Source organism: Hibiscus syriacus, unplaced genomic scaffold, assembly GCF_006381635.1.
Source record: "Hibiscus syriacus cultivar Baekdansim isolate YM2019G1 unplaced genomic scaffold, ASM638163v2 tig00002237_pilon, whole genome shotgun sequence".
NCBI classification, from domain to species: Eukaryota; Viridiplantae; Streptophyta; class Magnoliopsida; order Malvales; family Malvaceae; genus Hibiscus; species Hibiscus syriacus.
Window position 1 is genome coordinate 10942977 of NW_024061918.1, and position 22760 is coordinate 10965736.

The window sequence follows — 22760 nt, forward strand, 5'->3', positions numbered from 1 at the left end:
TACCAATTGAGTATTAAGATGGCCCCATATGAAGCTTTGTATGGGAGGAAGTGTCGAACACCATTAAATTGGTTTGAACTTAATGATCGAGACCTAGTTGGCCCGGATTTGATGGAAACAAATGTAGGAGAAGGTAAACATTATACAGGATAATCTGAAGATAGCCTCTGATCGACAAAAATCTTATGTTGATTTAAAAAGAAAAGAAATTGAGTTTCAAGAAGGAGACAAGGTATTTATGAAAGTGTCACCTTGGAATAAAGTATTACGATTTGGGCGAAAAGGAAAGCTGAGTCCGATATTCATTTGACCTTATGAGATTTAAAAAAGGGTCAGACCTGTAGCATATCAGTTAGCTTTACCTCCAACTATGGACAATATTCACAACTTTTTAAAAAAGGTACCGATCAGACCCATCCCATGTCAACACACCTAAAGAAATAGAGATCTGACCAGATTTAACTTACGAGGAAGAATCAGTGTGGATCTTGGCTAGAGAAAACAAGGAACTGCGTAACAAGAATATTCCTTTAATTAAAGTGCTCTGGAAAAAAAATAAGGTGGAAGAAGCTACTTGGGAAAGAGAGGAGGACATGAGGAAGCAGTTTCCACATCTCTTTTTATCAGGTACTTCTTTAAATTCAAGGACGAATTTTCTTAAGGGGAGAATTGTAATACCCCAAATATCATATCAGTGATTTTATTGAAAAGATTAAAGATTTGGAGGATTAATTTGAATAAATGGTAAATGATAAGAAATGATCTAGAAATAATACTTAAGACCAATTAGTAAGAATGGAAGAATGAGAGGACATTTTGGTCTTTTAAGCGGAAAATACATTTTAGAGATATTTTAATTAGGGTATTTATAAAGGAAAAAGGGGAAAGTTGAAAATAAGCTAGCTATCTTCTCTTCTCATTCTTCCCATGTTCACGTGCCCTCATCCATAGCCAAAGGTAAGACTTCAATTAGCTAGTTTTTCCTTTCGGTTTTGGTTTGTTATTGCAACCTTAAGTGATGTGTAAGCTTAAGGACGTGTTAAAGAGGATTAAAACTATGAAATGGATGACTTATTTGAGATTGAAGAAAATAGGTATTTGAGAGATTAGTTGAAATATGAGTTTCTATTGATGTTTACAAGTACATTTGACTTGTTAAAGAAGCAAATAAGATATTAGAAACCTTGGAAGTGAAACATGTATGAAAAAGCAGTGTGCTTTTTAGTTTGGGATGTTCTTTGGAGATTTTAGATGTTATAAGAAACCAAATGAAGGAAAGTTAGTTGGGATAAGTAAAAAAGAATTTAATAGTATTGTTGGAGGTAAAAGTAAGGAAATTTGAAAAAATATGGGTAAATTTCAACCTGGAAAATGAAAAATCTGGGTTAGGGTATCGGTACTGAAAGAACAGTATCGATACTATAGGTTTAAACTTCAAGAATTACGATGAACAATATTGATACTGATGCAATTACTATCTATACTGATGTTGGTATCGATGCTAAGAGAATGGTATCGATACCATGGATTCTATAATGCAGAAATGGTATCGATACTGAAAGAGAGTATTGGTACCATAGTATAGAAGTATCGATACGATGGTAGGGGTACCGATACTATTGAGTATGGAATTGTAAGATAGGCTGAAATTGTAATAGAAATTGAAAATAATAATACTTTTGAGTATTATTGAGTATAAATGTTAGGGAATATACTAACATTGATATGGTATGTGTCATTAATGGATGCTTATGTAGATCATAACCAAGCTCCTAAGTCTAGCAAGAAAAAGGGCAAAGATAAAGTTGTTGAATAGTCGGACATCATTACTGCTTATTAGCTAGGCTTATCAGGTGAGTGCATTTGTTATACTTCTATGAAATGAGGGAGACTTGTGACAAGTCGACCTCGAACGTATTGATAAATTATGTTTTACAGTACATTGATATGTTTTCATAATGTGTATGGGAATGAGATTATGAATAAGTGTTAGAGTATGAACTGTTCTAACATGAATAGATGAATGATGATGTTGTTCAATGGTTATCAATATCGAAGGAATAAATGTTCAAACATGTGAATTTGACTTAAAAACCCATTGTATGTACATTGAGAATCATAGGCACATTTCTACATACTTTATGTATGATGTTATCGATCGATTTTGTTTAATGCATAATAGTGCATTTTTTGTATCAGAACTAAGTGTACTTTTGGCACTAAAGGTGCAATCATAGTATTCATAATGTGTTTGTGAATCATCATTTCGATATACACGTGTATATAAAAGCTATCTATTAATTTTGTTTAATGCATAACAGTGCATTTTCGGCACTAAAAGTGCAACCCATGGAATTCATAATAAGTTTATGAATATTCATTTCGGCACTTCGTTGCATGCATGTACCTTATATTCTCATTTGACATACATTGGGCAGAATAAATGATAAATTTGGAAAAATTACTGATTGACAGGTATACTAGGCATACTAAAGATAGTATATCATGCTAAATTAGGAAAGATTGGTTCGCCAAGCCAGGTTAATATAATTGATAGGAGTTATACGATTTCATTCGTATTTTGATAAATTGTGATATGCCTATTGTTTAAGCGTAATGTATTTTCTATTTCGATGTCTCACTAAGTAAATACTTAGTGTGTGTTAATTTCATGCGTAGGTAAAAGCAAAGATTAGCCAAGTAAGGAGTGCAGTCGAGATCATCAATCCAGGGTTGACTCATCAGTAACTGTAGGACATTGATGTCTCTTTTGATAACTAGATGGCATGTATATGAATTTAAGAAAAATGCTATATAATGTAGTTAAATTATCAGGTTGTAATAGGTTACAACAAATGTTTTATCTTATATGAAAATTTTTTGTCTTAGTTTTTGTAACAAAGTTTTATGAGTGCTACTAATAAGAAAATGTTTTTTAAGTCATGTGACACTCGTTACTTGTATACGAGAACGTATACGGGAAATGGGTGTTACAATAACCAACATGAATCCCGTGGGAAAGATCCATTTTGATGTTCGACGAAAATGAAACAAAACTAGCTCGAGGTGATTTTCTTATTATTATTTTCAATCTTAATTATGATTCCTTTTATTCTTATTTTAATTATCTACTTTTCATTTTTTTTATCGTTCATCTCTTTCACGCCAAACCCCCTTTACTTATTTTTCTTACGGTTGCCTGGACTAAAATTGGCACAAATTCGAATAAGAAGTTTACTAAATTCCTGTGGATCAACCCTCTTTCACTGTACTATTCTCAATTTATTTATTTTATTTTGAAGAGGATTCATTTTACTTTGACGAGTAAAATGACGCCTATCACCCCTCTACTCTTCCTATATGCGATGCATACATTACAAACCTAGCCGTGTCTACCGAATATCTGCAACAATCCTTTCCAATGCAAGTTCGGTGGTAAGTTGTCCACAAATAGCGGAACTAATCTCTCCAGCTCCTTGCTTTTCTAGGAAGATGCCATCTTGCTTTGCTGTCTTTCTAAAATTAATTAGTTCGAAATCCACTCAATTATTAAATTGGTTCTTTGTATCACTGGGCTCCAACACTACAAGTCTTAGTATCACTATAGATCCCGAAAAGCGCGTTCAATGTGATTGTTATAGCTTGTTAGAGGTGTGTTACTTGCCTAATACTATATATTCTACTGCTCGATTATATTTATATATGTTGTACGCTTTAGTATTGATGACATTATAATATTTTAATTATTACATTTGTTTTCTATTGAATTGCTTCAGTGCACAATTGTAAATTATATATGTATGTTATATGATAAACATGAATAAGGAATATCGTTATATGAATTTACCATTTATAGTTTATAATAATTATAACATGATTATGTATGATTTATCAATGTATACTGAAATAAAACATGTCATGTATGTTGCACTAAATTGGGTTTATGAAGTGGAATAATAACCGAATAACATGTCGGTTCATCCTAATCATATGATAACGTCTAACAATTGAATAATAGATTGATTCATCCTTACCTGATTTCAACATCCAACAATAGAATAACATGTTGGTTCTTCTTTGTTAGATGGTAATGTTCAACGCCAAGTAATTGTTTGCCAATGTAGATGGGATAGTAGTTTACATCGCATTCATATTATTATTGCACGATATATTTGTGTTGTTTGACTTGCACTTGTAGGACATATTGAGTCCTATAGTTCACACTCTTAGTTTTCTCCCTTTCAGATCCTTTTGATATACTTGTGTTGTTTGACTTGCACTTGTAGGACATATTGAGTCCTATAATTCACACTCCTAGTTTTATCCCTTTCAGATCCTTTTGACTAATATAACCTATTTGGTACTCGGAGTATTGACTAGCTCACATTTATTATATTATGATTATCACTGAATTTTTATAATACTTTGCATTTATTTTGGAGATGGATTTATTATGCATTTAGATCTTGGGATATTATTTTATGGATTTATTTTACTTTACTCATTTCATAATTATTATTAATAAGCGCTATGAGAATTTCAGTTGTTTATAAGTATTGTATTTATATATATATATATATATATATATATATATATATATATATTGGAGGTATGGTTATAAATTGATTTGTTAACCATTATTGAGTTATTAATTAAAAATGTTTTATAAAAGACAATAGTTTTATGAACTTTCGTTAGTGTGATATTCAAGAATCTATAGTAACGTCTAGGTCGGTTTTATGAGATTACATAAATCATTTTATATTATTTCAAACAAAAACAACTGTTGTTTTTACTACGTTGTTATACCTCTAATGCCTCATACAATTAACTATGCACTAGTAATTAATAAAAATATCCCTTTTTTAAATTTTGGTTAGTGACCAAAATGTAAATTTTAAAAGTTTATTGGCCAAAGCATAAAATTAAGAAAAGTTTAGGGACTTAAGTAGTAATTTTACCAAAATAATTTTTTTCCATAAATGGATAATTTACTCTTGAGAGTGGGTTTTTATTGAAATCATATTATTAATCTAGAAATTGTGTTAAAAACTAGAAAGTGTTAAAATCCGGTAAAAATTCAATAAATCGGATAGAATAGAAATTTTGGAAAATTTGGAGGATGATAAATTAAGCTTATATATTATTTCCATATTTAAAATGATGATAAATAATATTGGATTTGAGAATTTATTTCCATGTTCAATTTGGACAGTTGAATGAAAAATGATAATATTGAAATTTTTGGAAAATAGCCTTGGCAAAGTTGAAAAGGGGAAAATAATTTGTTTATATTTGACTTTGGAAAGATGATAAGGGTTATGTGGCTTCGTATTAAGGTAAATATCAAGTTTCGTTAAGGTTAAAATGAACATTTCCCATTAAATGAATTTTAAATTCATTTAAGCTTAAATAAAGGATAAATTATCATGAAATTAACTAAAAAATATGAGACCAAGACATTTTTAAGCTCCATTTCGTTCTCCCCATGACCTAGGTAAGAGAAATTTTATTTTTCATTTTTGAGCAATTTCCTTTGGATTTTGGATTAAGCCGTGAAATAGAAAATTGTTCTATTCGAAAAACGCTATCATTTGGTACCATTATTACATGCTAATGTTGCTTGTGTTCAAAGATCCCAAATTTTAGGGTTTATGGAATTGATGATGGATTTTGAGGTTTTTGAGGTTGTAGAATCATTTCTAAGCATGATTGATGATTAAAATCACTTGTACATGATTATACGAACATAGGAAGTTTCAACCTAATCCTAATATTGTGAGAAAGTTGTGTTTTGATAAAATAAGTTAGGGGCTTGATTGTACAGCTTTTGTAAGGTTGAATCGAAGTTCGTTTCATGCTTGAATCGAATCACAATCGAGTAAAATCATGAAAACTCTAGTCCTGTGTATATAAGGTATTCAACCTTGACCTTAGATGATGAGAAAATTATGGAATAAATTTTAAGGACTGTAAATGATGTAGGAAGTATTCTACAATCCTTAGAAAAATTTGGGGACCATTTTGTAATTTTATGAAAGCTGGGAAACATAATTAGCAATTATGGAAAAGTTATGGGTTATTTTGTAATGGTTAAATAGTTGAGGTACTATGTTGTAAATTAAGTTTTGAGAGTTGAAGTTGATGTTAGAATGTGAAATTGGATTATTTTGGAAAGTTTGTTAAAACTGAGGTTTAAATCACAAATATGGAAAAGTTGAGAGCTTAAATGAAAGTTTTATGTAAAACTTGGATAAAAAGGAATTTGTATGGTCAATTTTAAAGTTTTATGGTTAACAATTAGGTTATGACATGGAATTTCTATCGAACGAGCATCGAAATATTTATTAGGAAATTATTTTCTAATGTGTGCTGATGTTAGTAAGATTCTAACATGTGGTTATATGGTATATGTTTTGTAATGATGCTCATTTGGATTATGTGCTTGAAATCATGAATAAGAAATATTAAAGCTAAGGAAAAGCTTAAGGATGGAATGTGAAATCCTAAGGGAAGTTTGCAAGCTAAGGACACCAAGTGAGTGCAAATTTAATTTGTACTTATGTTATCGAATAAATATTGGCTTGTGATGAGCCAGTGATGGAGTTACTATGGCAAGGAGTGACTCCTAGAATGTTATGTGATATGTGATGCATGCATATATATATATATATATGCATTTGGTGAGCTAATAGAATTAATGACAAGCTAAAAATAAAAATTGGTGAAGTTTGCTTAGAAATTTAGTTATGGACAGTAAGTTTAGAAAATCACCATAAATTCTAAAAAATTTATTAGAGGAATATTTTTATACCTTTAGACTCATATATCAATCTAGCTTTGTTTAGAACAAACATAAACTGATTTAGATGTATATATAAAAATATATGATTTTTTAATCAAGGATAGATAAGAAAACATAGCAGAAGATTCTGCTCAAAATAGATTCTTTTAGTAAACTTTGAAAATTCACCATAAATTTTACAAATTTAAATAGAAGGATTGTCTTATATGGATAGATTATTATTTGAGTCTAGTTTCCAGTGGTATGAACAAAATATTTTTTAAAGGTGTATATTAATACAAAATAATATTTCTTTAAATGTAGTGCAAACTACCAATATATGAAATTATGAAAAATTTTGGGATTTGACAAAATTTGAAGCAAATGATCAAGTTAAAGCTTAGGGAAGCTTATATGAAATTTACCATGAATGTTATTTTGGGTATTAACTGCCCAATGTTAAATTATGATAATAGACTTTGCCATGGATGGATTAAATAAAATTCACTGTATGCCCAAGTGAGTCATTGAAGGACTTGGTGTGATTTGCATTCCATATAGTCTAGCAGTTGTATATTGGGTAAGCACTTCGGTGCAAAGGATCGACGCAACCTTATGCTTAAGCACTTCGGTGCGACTCGAATACTTAGGGTCTTCATAGGTTTATGTTTGGGAGTTGGTTTATTTGTTAGTAAATGATAAACAAGTGAATATGCTTACAAGCTTTGGAATACATGGCAAGTATATTGGTAAGAAATATATACTTGATTCATATCATGTTAATATTAGTAGCATGATTGAAGGTATAGGTAAAGTGATCATAATGCATTGAATATTATTATTGTTTACATTTACATGTTGCATTTCCTTGAATATATTTCTATAGATTGCCTCACTAAGTGTATACTTAGTGTGTGATGATTTTCACGCGTATGAAAAAGGAAGAAAAAGGTGTAAAGTGATGAGCTTCTTATTAATCATCAAGGAATATTTTCAGGTAACAATAATGACATCCTGTGGTTTTATAAAGTTTCTAGTTGGCATGTATACGAATAAGGAATGTCTGCAAACTATAAATATAGTTTGTATCAAATATAATTTAGTATGTACTAATATTATGACACTAAACTATGTTTTAAATATTACTTTAAATGGAATTTTAAACTAGATTGTTTTATTTATTATATGAAAACATAGTAGAATTGTCTGTTGTTGCGTGAAACCGGATTTGAAATAGAAATATGATATTTTCATTTTCTCTGATAAATTATTTTATAATAAAGGTTAGGAATTTGCAATAATTGAAATAAACAAAATTTTTATCATTTTGGGCTAAGAAATGTTTTTTTTATAATTCATATGACATCTTTAACTTGTGTTAGTACATCTATACGGGTTTAAGGTGTTAAATTAATACTCATTCAAGATTAAGTTTTAAAATAATAGTCTTTTCTAATAGATAAGACAAAGGTGTATCTAGTCAATAACACTTTTAAAATGTATATTTGACTAGGCATGTCCTCATCTTAATTGACAACCCAATCAACAAATGATGATAAAAATATATTTAATCAAATGTGCCATTGTAGAGTTTTTGAAAAAAAAAATAAACTACATGAACCAAAGATATAATTTGACTCCATAAATGGGAGAGGCAATTGATATTAGTTTATATGGACATAACTGAAGTATTAGCTTTTATTTCTTATAAATGAGAGATTCAAGAGTTAAAGAGTCTCACTCTAATTTTTTTCCTCATTATTGTCTCTATTTTTTATATTTATATTTTATCGTGATAAATTCACTTATAATCTATTTTTGAATTTCATTTGGTTAAATTTTACAATTAAAATGATTAATCAAGTAGCCTTTGTGGTGACGAAAATATTGTTATTTCATGAGGATCCGAGTTCGAGCACTATAGATGTCAAGGGTGTAAGCGTTCAATGTCAAAAGGTTGAAAGTTATGTTTGAACATATACTGCCTTATGCTCACTCCAAATTAATTTAAAAAAAAAATACTATTAAAATATAAGTTACATTGATATTATATCCATTAAAATTATATATTAAAAAATTATAAAATATGTAAACACTTATTTTATAAATTTGGATTAAACTTTGTTAAGAAATGTTTTAATGACAATATTGTAACTCTTATATTTTGAAAATCGAATTTGATCGATCGACGTATAATTTTCTTGATTAATTTTATTTTAATCGATATTAAATGATTTCTCATGTTTAGAGAAATTTGGTTTATTTTTACGAAATCCATATTTTTTAATATACTATTGAATATTTTACGAATTATCTTATATATCGAGTTAAAAATAAATTGTAGCGGGATATATATCCGATGAATATTCTAAGAATTATTTTGAATACTGAGTGGATATTAAAGCGGTTTATTATTGGGTAAATTACAGCGGTGACCACTTAATTAGTAAGACCATTGATGTTTTGATTTAATCAGTAAGACCATCCAACTATTTAAATGTTCCAATCAAGTCACCTGTCGTTAACATTTAACGGATTAGGTGACATGACAGTTAAAATAATTTGGTATAATTACATAATTGGTCTCTGTTATTTATATTTTTTAATTTGGTCCTAATTTTAATAAATTAAAATAAATTTAATCATAGAATCAAGCAGCGTCATGTATTATTATTCAATTAGAGGAATAGATTTATTTTAATTATTTTTAATTCCAACCTTTGATTGGAGGAATATAAATCAACACAAAAAGTCGGCAATGAAAACTGAACTAAGGAACCCCGAAAAAAAAACATTGAACCAAGACAACCATTTGGTACATTTTAGACAATAAATATATAGTATGTAAATACTTTACTCAAAATTAATATATATTTTTTTAACAAGAAAAAAAATAATATTTTATATATCTTAAATTTTAAAAATATCTTTTAATTTTGTCTCAATTTATTAAATATGTTTTATTTTTATTTTAATGTAAAAATATATATTTTATCTTTATCTTCCCTTAAAATATATTTTATTCTTATCGTATCTTTAAAAATATATTTTCTAAAATATCTTAACTTAAAATATATTTAAATATTTTATTATTATTTAATATAAATATATATATTTTGTTCCTATCTTAACTTAAAAATATATTTTATTCTTTGGGGGCCTCAATGCTTGTAATAATTAAAGTTATTTTTAACATAGTTGGGTTTTGAGTGTTCACATTTTTCAAATCTTTATGTACCAACATGGTTAAAAGAAACTTTAAGATCTTCAAGCTTCTTTTGTTGATCATCATGAGCTTTTGAAAGAAAGTTAAGCAAATCTTGATTTTTATTTTTAAACTCTTCGAGTTTGACTTGTATAGCCTTGACTTGACTTTTTTTTTATGACATTATACCATGAATTTATTTCAATAAAAGCATTTGAACTAGATATCATGCGGTTATAACTTATTTCATTGAATTTTGATTGAGTATATTGTATGTGGATAGGATTGGTTTATTTTATTTTATGCCCTTCGATAATTCCACGTACAAAGTTATCTGCTTGTTTTGGTTTTGTTTCATGTTGCATGTTTATAACATTAAAAAGGTTTATTTAAGTCTCTCACTAGTGTCTATCCTGCTAGTAAACTTTCACGATGGAAAAATATTTCATAAACACGGAGGTGAACTCTACGGTTGTGCGTGATTGGTCGGAGGTGAAGAAAAAAGCACAGGGAGATAGTCTACCCGAGCAATATGTGTTAGAATTGCCCAATTATGCATCCACCACTATCTAACTAAATGAGCTTCAAGATTTGATAAAGATTTGGGAAAGTTGGAGAAAGAGTGAGAAACTATCATTCCAACAAGACTATGGGGATATAGCATACTTGTTGTACGTCGAGGTATACCCAATCTTGATTCGAAGTCTGATACAGTTTTGGAACCCGGCATATAGTTATTTCACTTTCAACCGTTAAGACATGACCCCGACTTTTAAGGAGTATAACTTTTTGTTGAAGTTGCACAATTTTAAGATACACAATATTTATACCAGATCAACAAAAGGAATGTCTCTTAAAGCAAAATTTGCAAAGATTTCTGGCATGAGCGACAAGTGGGTAATTAAGCGTCTACAAAAAAAAAAAAAAGGGGGGGAAAGTGAAGGTGTTTAGTGGTGGCAGCTACAAAAGATAGCCGAAGAGCACATGGATGAAAACAAAAAGAGAGATGTTTTTGCCCTAGAGATCTATGGTTTGGTTATTTTCCTTATGTGCATTGGTCTTATGGAGTTAGTTGTGGTTGAGTTCGTTGAAAGGTTAAAGACATGACTGAATTCAGTGCACGCAATCTTGGTTGAGACATACAAGTCTTTGAGTTTTTTATAAAAGGATTGGAGGTGGTATCTTTATAGGGCGTGCCTAGTTGCTTAATGTGTGGATCCGAAGCCACTTCTGGAAGGAGGAAAAGGTTGATTAAAATTGCTTTGTGAGAGATTACTCATCTTTGGCAGAGTACCATACGAAGGAATGGCTCGTATCACAACACAAAAACCAATGGATTAATTTTCTCAGAAATCTCCAAGAGAGAGAGAGATCGTGGCAAGCCCTGTGGATGTTGCATACACAAATTCTGTTTAGATGTGGTGATTATGACTAGATTGTGCTCCTTGGTCTAAGGGGAGGAGTGGGATATGCTCCACTATTGGTCTTGAGATATTATGGTTCCCGATAATTTATCCCGGTAACCTGTGGACTTGTTGACGCTGAGTTTGATTACAAAGATGTTAATTATAAGATAAGGGTCCAAGAGGTAGAAAAGGCATGGACAAAGACCTTTAAGACAATAGTGGTTGGGGCTAGCATCATGATCACCCCTGATTATGAAGCTTGGAGGCACAAAAGGGAAAATGATAAAATCCCTTTGACTGCGGGGAAGGGAGCAACCTCATTTGAGTAACACTTTCGAGTAATCCCATCGAATTTGAAAATTCAAAGACAAAAGTTTGAAGGAAAAAAAACCAAGGATACCAAAAGAATAAAGGAATTGAAGAGTGAAGATTTCATGTTATCCATCAATGTTGAATTTCGACAATTTGAGATGTTGAAGGAAAGAAAGGAGAAAGTTGAATCTGAATTGGCAAAGTGGCAGAAAGATTATCTACATCTATGCTGGAAAAGAAGACCAGTCAGGTCAAGCAAGACATCTCAGCAATGGGCTAAAGAGTTAGCAGATGAGAGGAATCAAATTAAAATATTGGAAATTGAGAACAAGCGTAAGCTGAAATGGTTAGAAGATGAAAAAAGAAAGGTAGAATAGTTAGATGGTGACAAAAAGGAAATTGGTTAATGAGAGGAAAATTAAAAGTCGAGAAATTGAGAAACTAAAGAAATAGATAGAATACCATCTAAAAGGATTGGAAATAAAGATGAATCGAGAACAAGAACTGGAAGTAGGAATGAACAACATAATTAATGACTTTAAGGCGATAAACCAAAGGATTCAGGAACTTGAAGAAGAGTAAGAGCGAAGAAATGATGATATTTGGTCTGAGAGATTGGGTTGGAATCGCATTCTTGACAGAAAACAAGTTGAAATCGGATCATGGATGCAGAGGTATTCAATAAAGAACCAGTGTGTGGAGGAACCTACCGGAAAAATGGGAGAAATGCAATTGAGATTTGAAGAAGAGTTGGGCTATTCCCGAACCGAAAATGATGAGCTAAGGTCCATATAAATCAACTTGAAGAAATTTTGTATCAAGAATAAATCCCACCTGCTTCAGTGAACCTGAGACTTTCTCGAGAGGAAAATATGGTTCTACGAGAACAAGTCAGAGGTCTGCAATAAGAACGTCAACAATGTCGAATACAAGTCACCACTATGGAAAATGAGATAACAAACATCAATGATGGATTGAGGGATACTTCTGAAAAATACCAAGCAACTGTTGCAGAGTGAGAACACATGATGGGCGAAGCAATAGCCTAGACGAGGGATATGGCTCGCTATGAAGGATTTAGCTAACATGGCAGAAGTTATTTCATGTTTTACTAGTCCTGTTTCTGACTATGGAAAGAAGGTCACTTGGCTCAGGAATGAAATTGTATAACTGAATGTGAGAGCCATACCATACATGTAAACACTACTATGTAATGGTCGAAACTTGTTGTAATCACTACTCTGTAATGGTTGAAACTTTTTGTCAATGAAAGTTATGCTATGAACAAGATGTTCACTAATGGGGATCAATACCTTTCGCATTATTATTTTTTGAAGCATTCATTCATTCATTTAATTGCATAATAAATAATATGCATTTATAAAAAAAAGGATAATAAAAATTATTTTGTGGAGGATTATGTGACAGAAGGGACACTGGCAAAAAAAAAACAATGTCACAACACCGAGGAAAAAATGTAGGCAAAATTTAAACAGCTGAAGAATAAAACACAAGAGAATTTACTGAAAATGCAGCATGATTGGAAAACGAAAATGGAGTAGACACATAAATCTACTGCGGATAGCATCATGCAGGACCAATCAATCATGGTAGATCAGGTTATCGTAAAGTTGGATGGAATGAAAGTGGAGACTGTAAAAGAGTCGACTATTATGCCAGCTAAAACTTCTGAGCGTGTTGTACCTTCGTTGGCTACAAGACTGATTATCACGTCTGAGAAGTCTGCTGGGGTTCCTACAAGGTCATCTTCTATCAAAGCTCAAACGACCTTAACAAATCCTCAAAGCCATCCAAATGAGTACATGGTACCAGACCTTGATAAGATGAAGAGGGCTAAGAATGAGATACCAGAGCCTTTGAAGGATTGGTGAAAACGTTTCCTTAAAGAAATGGGAGGGCAAAGTTCCCAAGAGGCAAACGCAACTGAATTGAGCCAAGTACCTGATTTGATACTGCCCCTTAAGTTTAAAATGTCGTAGTATGAAAAGTAAGAGGGTAAGACCTGTCCTGTTATATACTTGACAATGTTTATCAGGAGAATGACATCTTTTGTTAAAGATGATAAACTTTTGACTCATTGCTTCCAAGCGAGTTTGACTGGGTCTGTTGTAAGATGGTACAACCAATTAACTCGGGTGTAAATAGGATCCTAGAAAGATTTGGATAATGCCTTCAAGGAACAATATCAACTTGTTACTAACATGATGCCTGATAAGGTTACCCTTCAAAATATGGAAATGAAGAATAATGAAAACTTTCATCAATATGCTCAGTGTTAGAGGGATATTGTTGTCCAGATCCATCCTCCATTGGTTGAAATGGAATTTATAACAATGTTCATCGATACCCTGAAATCTCCTTACATTGACCATATATTGGGAGTGGCCACAGAGAGTTTTTCAGGCATAGTAATGTGCAGAGAAATGATCGAGAGGGAACTAAAAAGAGGGCAAATTACTGGTGGACAAAGCTCCACCAAGAAACCCTTGGTGAAAAGAAAGAAGGATAAGTGAACAATGTAAACATTTCTTTAAACAAACCAAGTGGTTAAGGTGATAGTTCACAAGGAGAAGCAAAGCGTGAAAAATAACAATGATAATATGTCATTCATGCCTATGCCGATGACATATAGCGAACTATTCCAAGGATTGCTTAAGGCACATGTGGTGGAACAGAGGTACTGAATCAGTTGGAACCACCATACCCCAAACGATATAATGAAAATAAAAATTGTAAATATCATGCTTATAACTCGGGGCATACAATTGAAAATTGTTTTGCTTTCAAAAGAGTGGTGGAAGATTTAATTAAGAGAAATGTGATGTTGTTCAATGACTCGGAAGCACCTTGTGTTGCTGCAAATATGCTTCCAAACCATCAAAATCAAGGAATTAATGCCATTGTTGAAGGCCGAAGAACAAAAACCAAGGAGGAAGAGATCAAAACACCATTGAGTTGGGTGTATAAACAAATGATCATGAGAGGATTGTTAAGTCCAAAGAAAGAGTTTGCTGATGCGAAATCTAAAGATTTTTGTGAATATCATTGTGAGTACGTGTTAGAGTATGCCCAAAGACCAATCATATGATGATTGTAATGATACATTTTATTTAACAAATTTATTGAATAAAGGCATTTCCAATATTATTTTCAGTTATATATTTGTGTTTAACATAAATTGAAAGATAATAAACTCCATATATTATTATTATTATTATTATTATTCAAAGATCCTTAGTCAAGTATTATTATGGGTATGGACAATAAAATACGCTTAAGACTAACATGTTATTGATTGATGACAACCAGTTGTCATTGACATAGAGATGTCAAAATTGACACATGATTATATTGTTAGAGAACAATGTATTGGATTGATCCACCATGAGCATATGTCTTGGATTATTATGTGACGGTCATAACATTTCTCATGGCGATGATTATATGTATGATCCTCAGGCTTGAGATCAATGTTATCCCAACATATATTGTTGTATGTTTTGATACATTTAAACATGCTCTGCAACTAGTTGCACTATAAAGACTGCTATTAAATATATCCCGATATATGTAGTGGGGTGTGTATGATTAAGATATGATTTATCCTTCCTACATAATAGGAAATATATCACATGCCATTGAGTGAGACTATAAACGCATGACCATACTCGAATAAGTTGATATGATATATGACAAATTATTCATTAATTATAGTCTACTCTAGATATCAAGAAACAATAGATGGACTATACAAGTGTGAATATTCCAAGACTTGTGCCTATTCTAGATTTAAAGGACAAAAGGATGTAATACATAAAATAGTTAATCGCGAAGATTATATGTCGAATCATAATATCTTGTAACTTTGGTGACAATGATATATTGCTAGATGTCACTCATTGTATGTAATATTAGAATTATTCTAATAATTACTACTAACGTTACAAGAACCTACAGGGTCACACCATAGGATTGAAATGAGCAAAGATGTACAATTTGTTGTAGGTTACTAAAATATATCTAGAGTTAATATATGTATGTTGAATATACATATGATTTTAATTATTCTGAATATAGTAAGTGAACATTAAAAGAATGTAATTTTGATTACAACGCTTTTAATGATTATTTAATTCGAAATAATTAAATAAGAGTTTAAATAAACGTTAAAGAGTGTAATTTGGATTATAAGTATTTAATGGATATTTAATTTTAATTAATTAAATAAGAATTAATTAATTTGAAATAACCAAAAAATCCCTAATATGTTAGGGTAACTCGAATATTTAATGTTGTGTAAGGTCTAGCAGTCGTTTTATCTCTTCATTTGTTTTCTCAAAATTGTTTTTGGGAATAGTAAATTTTCTCTCTATTAGGTGAACTGAGTAGAGGCCGAGACTTATTTTCATGGAGGCTTATGATTCGAATTGTTCGTGATTACTATTAGTCGCTGTTGTCTTTATTTTTTTCAAGGAACCCACTGTAAGTATTCACGTCATTTCCTCTCGATTTCGATTTTTTGTACTTGGATCGTTGGTGAGACCTTCAAGCTTTGTTTCCGCTACGGGGTGAACCAATGGTTCCAACAATATGGTCACCAAATCCATAATTGTACAGAGTTTAAAAGATTGTTCCAAGAATCGATTGACACTAAAGAGATGCAATTCTTTGAGGAAAACCCTACGAATGATGAAAGAAATTTGAATACAATCAAAGAGGACGTGAAAAAGGTTGAAGAAAGGATAAGGAAGTCGACATTGGTTATATGAAGACAAGATACGAGATGAATAAGGGAAAGTAAATGCCAAAAGTCATGATACAAGCACCAACATTGTTTGCTTACACAAGCAATAATAAGGTCCCTTGGAATTACACATGCCAAATTAACATCCTTAAAGATAAGAAAGATAAAGTTGATGAAGTTGGTGCCGTCACTAGGACTGGTAGATTTTATGCCCTTGGCTTATTTTAAAGACAAAGGTTGTAGTGATGAATGAACTCGAAAATAGGGTGAATGATCCTGTTCAAACTGAAGAGACTCAGGAGTTCCTAAATTTATGTATCACATTGAATACAATATTGTGGATTAGCTCCGAAGAACCCTGACATGGATCTCGATGTTATCTGCCCTTTTTCATTGAGAGGTACATGAAAACACATTATTGAAAATGTTGATTGAGGCTTTCCTGCCAAAGGATATACCAGTGGAACATGTTGATAGGTTGGTGAATCAAATCAATGTACATAATTTCATCTACTTTTATGATGATGAAATACCTGAAGAAGGAAAAGGTAGATGTAAAGCATTTCATATAACCATTCAGTGTAAAGGGGTTTTCCTATTAGAAGTATTAATAAACAGTGGATCTTCTTTGAATGTTATGCCATGGGTGACATTAAATAGATTTTTTGTGGAAACATAACACACATAGAAGTTTGTACCAACACTGTCCGTGCATTCGATGGAATCAAAATGAATATTATGGGAAAAATCACAATTCCCCTTAGAGTTGGCCCAACTATATTTGAAGTTGAGTTTGTGGTTATGGATAGTCACCCGAACTACAATTGTTTGCTCAGAAGGCCATGGATACATAAAATGCTCATAAGGTCAAACACGAACAACACAAATAAATTGGATAACCTAGAAACAACCCCAAAATGCTTAGAGATAACCCTAAGATGCTCGGAAACTACCACCGTCAAAGCGCTATATAAGCCCTGCAAGTCGAACAAGAAAGAACACAACAAAAAAACATCACCAGAGCTACCAAAAGGCAACCAAGCAGTCGAAATAGCCAAGAAAATAAAGCAATCAAAACAACAAAAAAACTTAAAAACATTCGAAGCAGTAAAAAACACAAACAAAAATCGTTAAAGACAAGCCATGGCCTCGACTTGGAAAGGATGAGAACTGTCAAAAGTCTTAAGATTATCGTTGAACAAAAGTAAGAATCGAAACGTTAGGCATAGATCTATGCTATTTGGTGCTTTTTTATGAGATTTAAGTTTTGGTTTTGTGTTCATGGGTTTGGAATGAGTGTTTTGGGTGTTTTCGGATTTGTCGACCAATGGGGGCGATGGCCGGAGCGTCGGACAATGATGGTCCAGGTAGTGAGAATGTGGTTGACCTATGGTCGATTGGGGGAAAATGTTGAGAGAATTTGAGAGAGGGGGAGAGTTTTTTTTAAATAGAATGAGAAATGATTTTTTTGTAATTTTGGGGGTATTTATAGGGGGATCATCTTGTAATTACGAAATAATTTAATTATTTTTGCAGTCTCCCTTAGTTGAATTGTAATTCACTTTGGTCACCACGTGTAATTTTACCTCTGCATTTTAATTTTATTCAATTTAATCCTCGTTTTATTTTATTATATGAACTACTTTTGTATCTTGCAGCATTTAATTTTGTTTTATTTCTTATTTTTGGTTTATCATTTTTATCCTAACATCAATTTTAATTTGAGGAGTCAATTAAATTTTTGATTAATTGTGAAAGGTAAGTAATTTGGATCGAATATTTAAATTTTAATTTAACTTTTAATTTTTGCAATTAAGACAACTAAGAAATTAAATTGGTACCGAAAGCGCAGTACAAGAGTGCTAATCCTTCATTAACTGTAACCAACTCTTGAATTTGATTAATTTAAGGTGAAATGCAGATCATGTAAATGGTAAGTTAGGGTGTCCGATCAACCTAATTTAAAATGATCGGTAGTGGCACCAATACATGTTAAATCAAGTTGAAACCCTATTTCAGGCTGACCCGAAGGATGGTTATGATAGATTGGCGACTCCGCTAGGGACAGGTAAGTGAGTTAGGCCATAATTGATTTCTGGTTGTATTCTTAAGTGAAAATTGTAAGTATAACTTATAATTTATCCTTTCGAATCTTGCTATTTACATTTTATTATTATTTAAATAAATAGTTGTACTAATGTCTTTTCAATGATTTCAGCCTTTTCAAAATTCAATCTCAGGCTTTATTCCCAAACTCCACACCTCTTTTAAGTGGAGGTGAAAGGGACACCCTCGTGGGAATTTATTCTCCGTATAGACCTAACAAGTAACCTTCAGGATTCATATACCTTATGTTTTCGTGTGAATTTATTCTTTGTACAGAAATAAGAGAATATATCATCTCGAGTTTAACTTGGTTCTCATGAGCTTGGGATGGGCTTAGGACTGAGGGTCTGGCAGGACCAAGGGGGCACCAGAAAATAGAACTCAGGTACATTTTTTAGAACTAAATTGTGATGTTGCAAGGAATCAAAGCTCCCCCAAAAAAAAAACTCAATTTCAAAGTTTATGATGCTTGATTTATTTACTGCTTTATTTTTTGTTCAAAGCATATGAATTAGAAATACATGCAATTAGGATTTGTTTAAGAAAATAGTATGCGGGATAGAGATCATATCCGGGTAGGAATAAAAACATGTGAGGTAAATATCATGTGGGTAGGAATTTTTATTTTTATTTTCATTTCTATTTTACTAACTTATTTCCTTTATTTTTGTTTTATTTCCATCTTTATCATTTGCATCATTTAATGACGTATTGATCTACAAAAGTGTTCGTTTAAACTCAAATTATTGGCATTAATGGACAAAGAGGTTATAATGAAAGAGATCAATAATGCAGAAGTACAAATATGGTCAGAAATAGCTTAAAAGGAAAAAGGGACAATCTGCAAGACAACCATGTGTTGGATCTGGCTGGCTACGCTTCCATCAGCCTTAAACACAATGGTACCCAAGAGTTGTGGAATATTTGGGATAGTTGGAAAGTTGACAAAAAATAGAAGTTTTGCCAGCGGTACAGTGATATCTCACACCTGCTCCACATTAAGCTAGATGAAACTTTAATACGAGCCCTTGTGCAATTTTGGAATCCGGGATATAGTTGTTTTACCTTCAACCAAAAAGATATGGTGTCCACAATTGGGGAGTACACCACCCTGCTATACTGTAACAGGATCAGAATGGATCGAGTCATCATCAAATATATCAAGAGTCAGCCTTTCAAAAATGGGCTCACAAAGGTTACAGGGGTTGATGAAAAATGGGTCACTGGCCGAATTCAACACAAAGAAAAATGTGAACGAATTCCTTGGACTCACATAAAATAATTAATGAAGAATCACCCTGATGAATGTAAGATGGTCGATCTTTTTGCACTCGATATTTATGGCTTGTTATCTTCCTAAAAACTTTATGATACACTGAGGCACATGTGGTGGAATTGTTTGAACAATTGCCAAAATGAGTGAACCCTGGACCAACAATTCTAGCTAAGACTGCCTGCTCATTAAACCATTGTAGAAGGACTGGTGGAGGATGTTTTATATGATGCACTCAGTTACTTTAGGTTTGGATCCACAATCATTTTTGCAAAACGAATGGGATTTCTTACTGCCGGTTCAATATGAAATATTCACCCTTAGAGGAATTCCTTACACAAAAATGGTGAGAAGGCATTCCAAATGAGAAATGGGTAAAAGTATTAATGCACCTCCAGGACAAGGACATCATATAGAGAGCCCCTTGGTTGAATCATATGACATTTTGTATCGGTGTGGAGATTCAGGCATAGTAATGTTACTCAGGCTGTGGGGAGGAGTTTGTTATTCTCCGCTTTTAGCACTTCAGCAGTATGATGCACGCTAGTTTGTTCCATTCACACATGAGATATTTGGATCCAAGTTTTCATATCATGAAGATAATTATAAGAAGAAGGTTAAGGATATAGCCTAGTCATGGAAGAAGATCTTATGTATAGATGTGTCTGCCAAGGACATGCTTACTCCAGACTATATGAAATGGAGAAAGTTGAGAAAAAATAACATTATTATCAAACTGGATCATGAAGACACTTGGACCATTGAAGAGCATCTTAAACTAGTACACTATGAGCTGGAGATAACAAAAAAGGAATTTAAAGCTGAAAAGAGGAACTGAAACAAAGACTGAGGGAGTTAGAAGCTGAAAATTCCAATGGAAGCTAGTTGCCGATACTCAAAAGGATCGAGCAGATAGATTAGAAAAAGAACAGAAGAAAGCCTTCTATGAGCTGGAAGATTTGAGAAAATGATACCAATAGAAGGTCAAGAAAAATGCAAGCATGAAAAGATCTTCCGAGTATTGGAAAGACGAAGTTGTCAACTTGAAAAAGAAATTTGAAGGACGAGATGACATATTAAAAACTTCCCAAAAATAGTTATAAAAAGGTCATCACCAGAACAAGCGGTTAAAGACCAAGGTAATTGATTTGGAAATATCCATTCAAAAGCAACAGGAATACGATGGTAAAACTGTAGCTGAATTGGAGGTCATCGTAGATAAAATGAAGAAACAAGCAAATGATCTCCAAATAGTTCCTTTTGATGGAGGAGTTCAATGGAATTTTTGTTGGGAACACGATCAGCAAAATGGTGAAGGCTAGAGATGCAGTCATTTAAGACTTCTTAGAGCAGATACAGAAAACGGCACGCCACTTACATGGTTTGACAAGAGTAGTCGGGGTTGTTTGACAGAGTATTCAGCCAGTGATAGAAGAAGCAAAAAGGCTTGTCAACCTATTAGAAGTATTTGGGAGTCTAGAGGATCTAGCTAGCATGTACCTTTGAATTGTTTTCGGTCTCTTAGAAGTAACATTTTTCCTAATAAGTGCTATTTATAATAATAGATAGATTTTGGATCAATGCCTCAAAAAATTCTTGCGTTAGGCATTTTTGCATATTTTCTTTGCATTTTTAATTTATTTACATTCAAATTAACTAATAGAAAATGTCTCCTCGAAAAAAGAACAAACACTGGACATACATCATCAAGCACTAGACATACCTCATCCTCACAATACTCATTTAAAGAAGAATAAGATGGAAGTTAAGATCACTCTGCTTGAGGAAAATATGCTAAAATTGCAAAATAGCTTGAGGAAAAAATGAGTCAGAATAATTAAAATACATTGGATTCTATCACCAGGAAACAAGAGTCACTGGTTGATCAGATCGTTGAAAAGTTGTTTGGCTTGAATCAAATAAGTGCTCCTTGGGAAGGAGCATCTTAAGTGGTAATTGTACTACCTACTCCGTATTTGGTTATCTCACCTGGAATATTACCAGGACTTCAATCGGACTCATCTGCTGCAAAAGCATAAGCTTCATCTACTACAAAATCACAAGTTTTGTATGCTGCAAAATCACAGGCCTCTATAACCAACCCCTAGAATAGCTCAGATGATTATCGTATTCCGAATTTTAATGAAAAGGATAAAGCAAAGAAGATGCAAGAGAAGATCAAGCAGTTGGAAGATCAAATGAAGACAATAAGAGGATGAGATAATTATTACGGGGTTAACATTTTAGAATTAGTTTGGTCCTGGATTTGATTCTTCCTCCTAAATTTAAAGTCTCGAATTTCAAGAAGTTTGACGAGAATAATTGCCTTTCAGCCCACATTACAATGTTCTATTAAAAAATGAGAGGATATATGGGAAATGACCAACTCCTAATTCACTTATTCTATGAGAGTCTGGCAGGTTCAACAATCCAATGGTATAACCAGTTGAACCATTCACTCATCAGGATGTGGAAAGATCTTGCCAAGTCATTCTTAGAGCAATACAAGTATGTAAACGATATGAGGTCAGATTGGGTTATGCTATAAAGTATGCAGAAGAAGAATAACAAAAGCTTCAGACAGTACGTAGAACGATGGAGGGATTTAGTTGTGCATGTTCATCCACCCTTGGAGAGATGGTGGAGAGATGGTGGAAACGGTTATTAAGCAAAGAAAGATAAAAAGAGGTGAATCAAGTAGAAAACATCCTATAAAGAAGAGAAAAAAAGAGATCAACAACATCAACACTTTTAAGACCACCAAAAGTGTTTCGATCTCTAAGTCAAAACCAACTGCATTTGTACCGTCAGGTACTTATAGACAAGATATGATAGAACCAAAGAGGGAAAAATAGCATTTCGATCCGATTCCCGTGACATACAAGGAATTTTACTAGCATCCTTTTGAC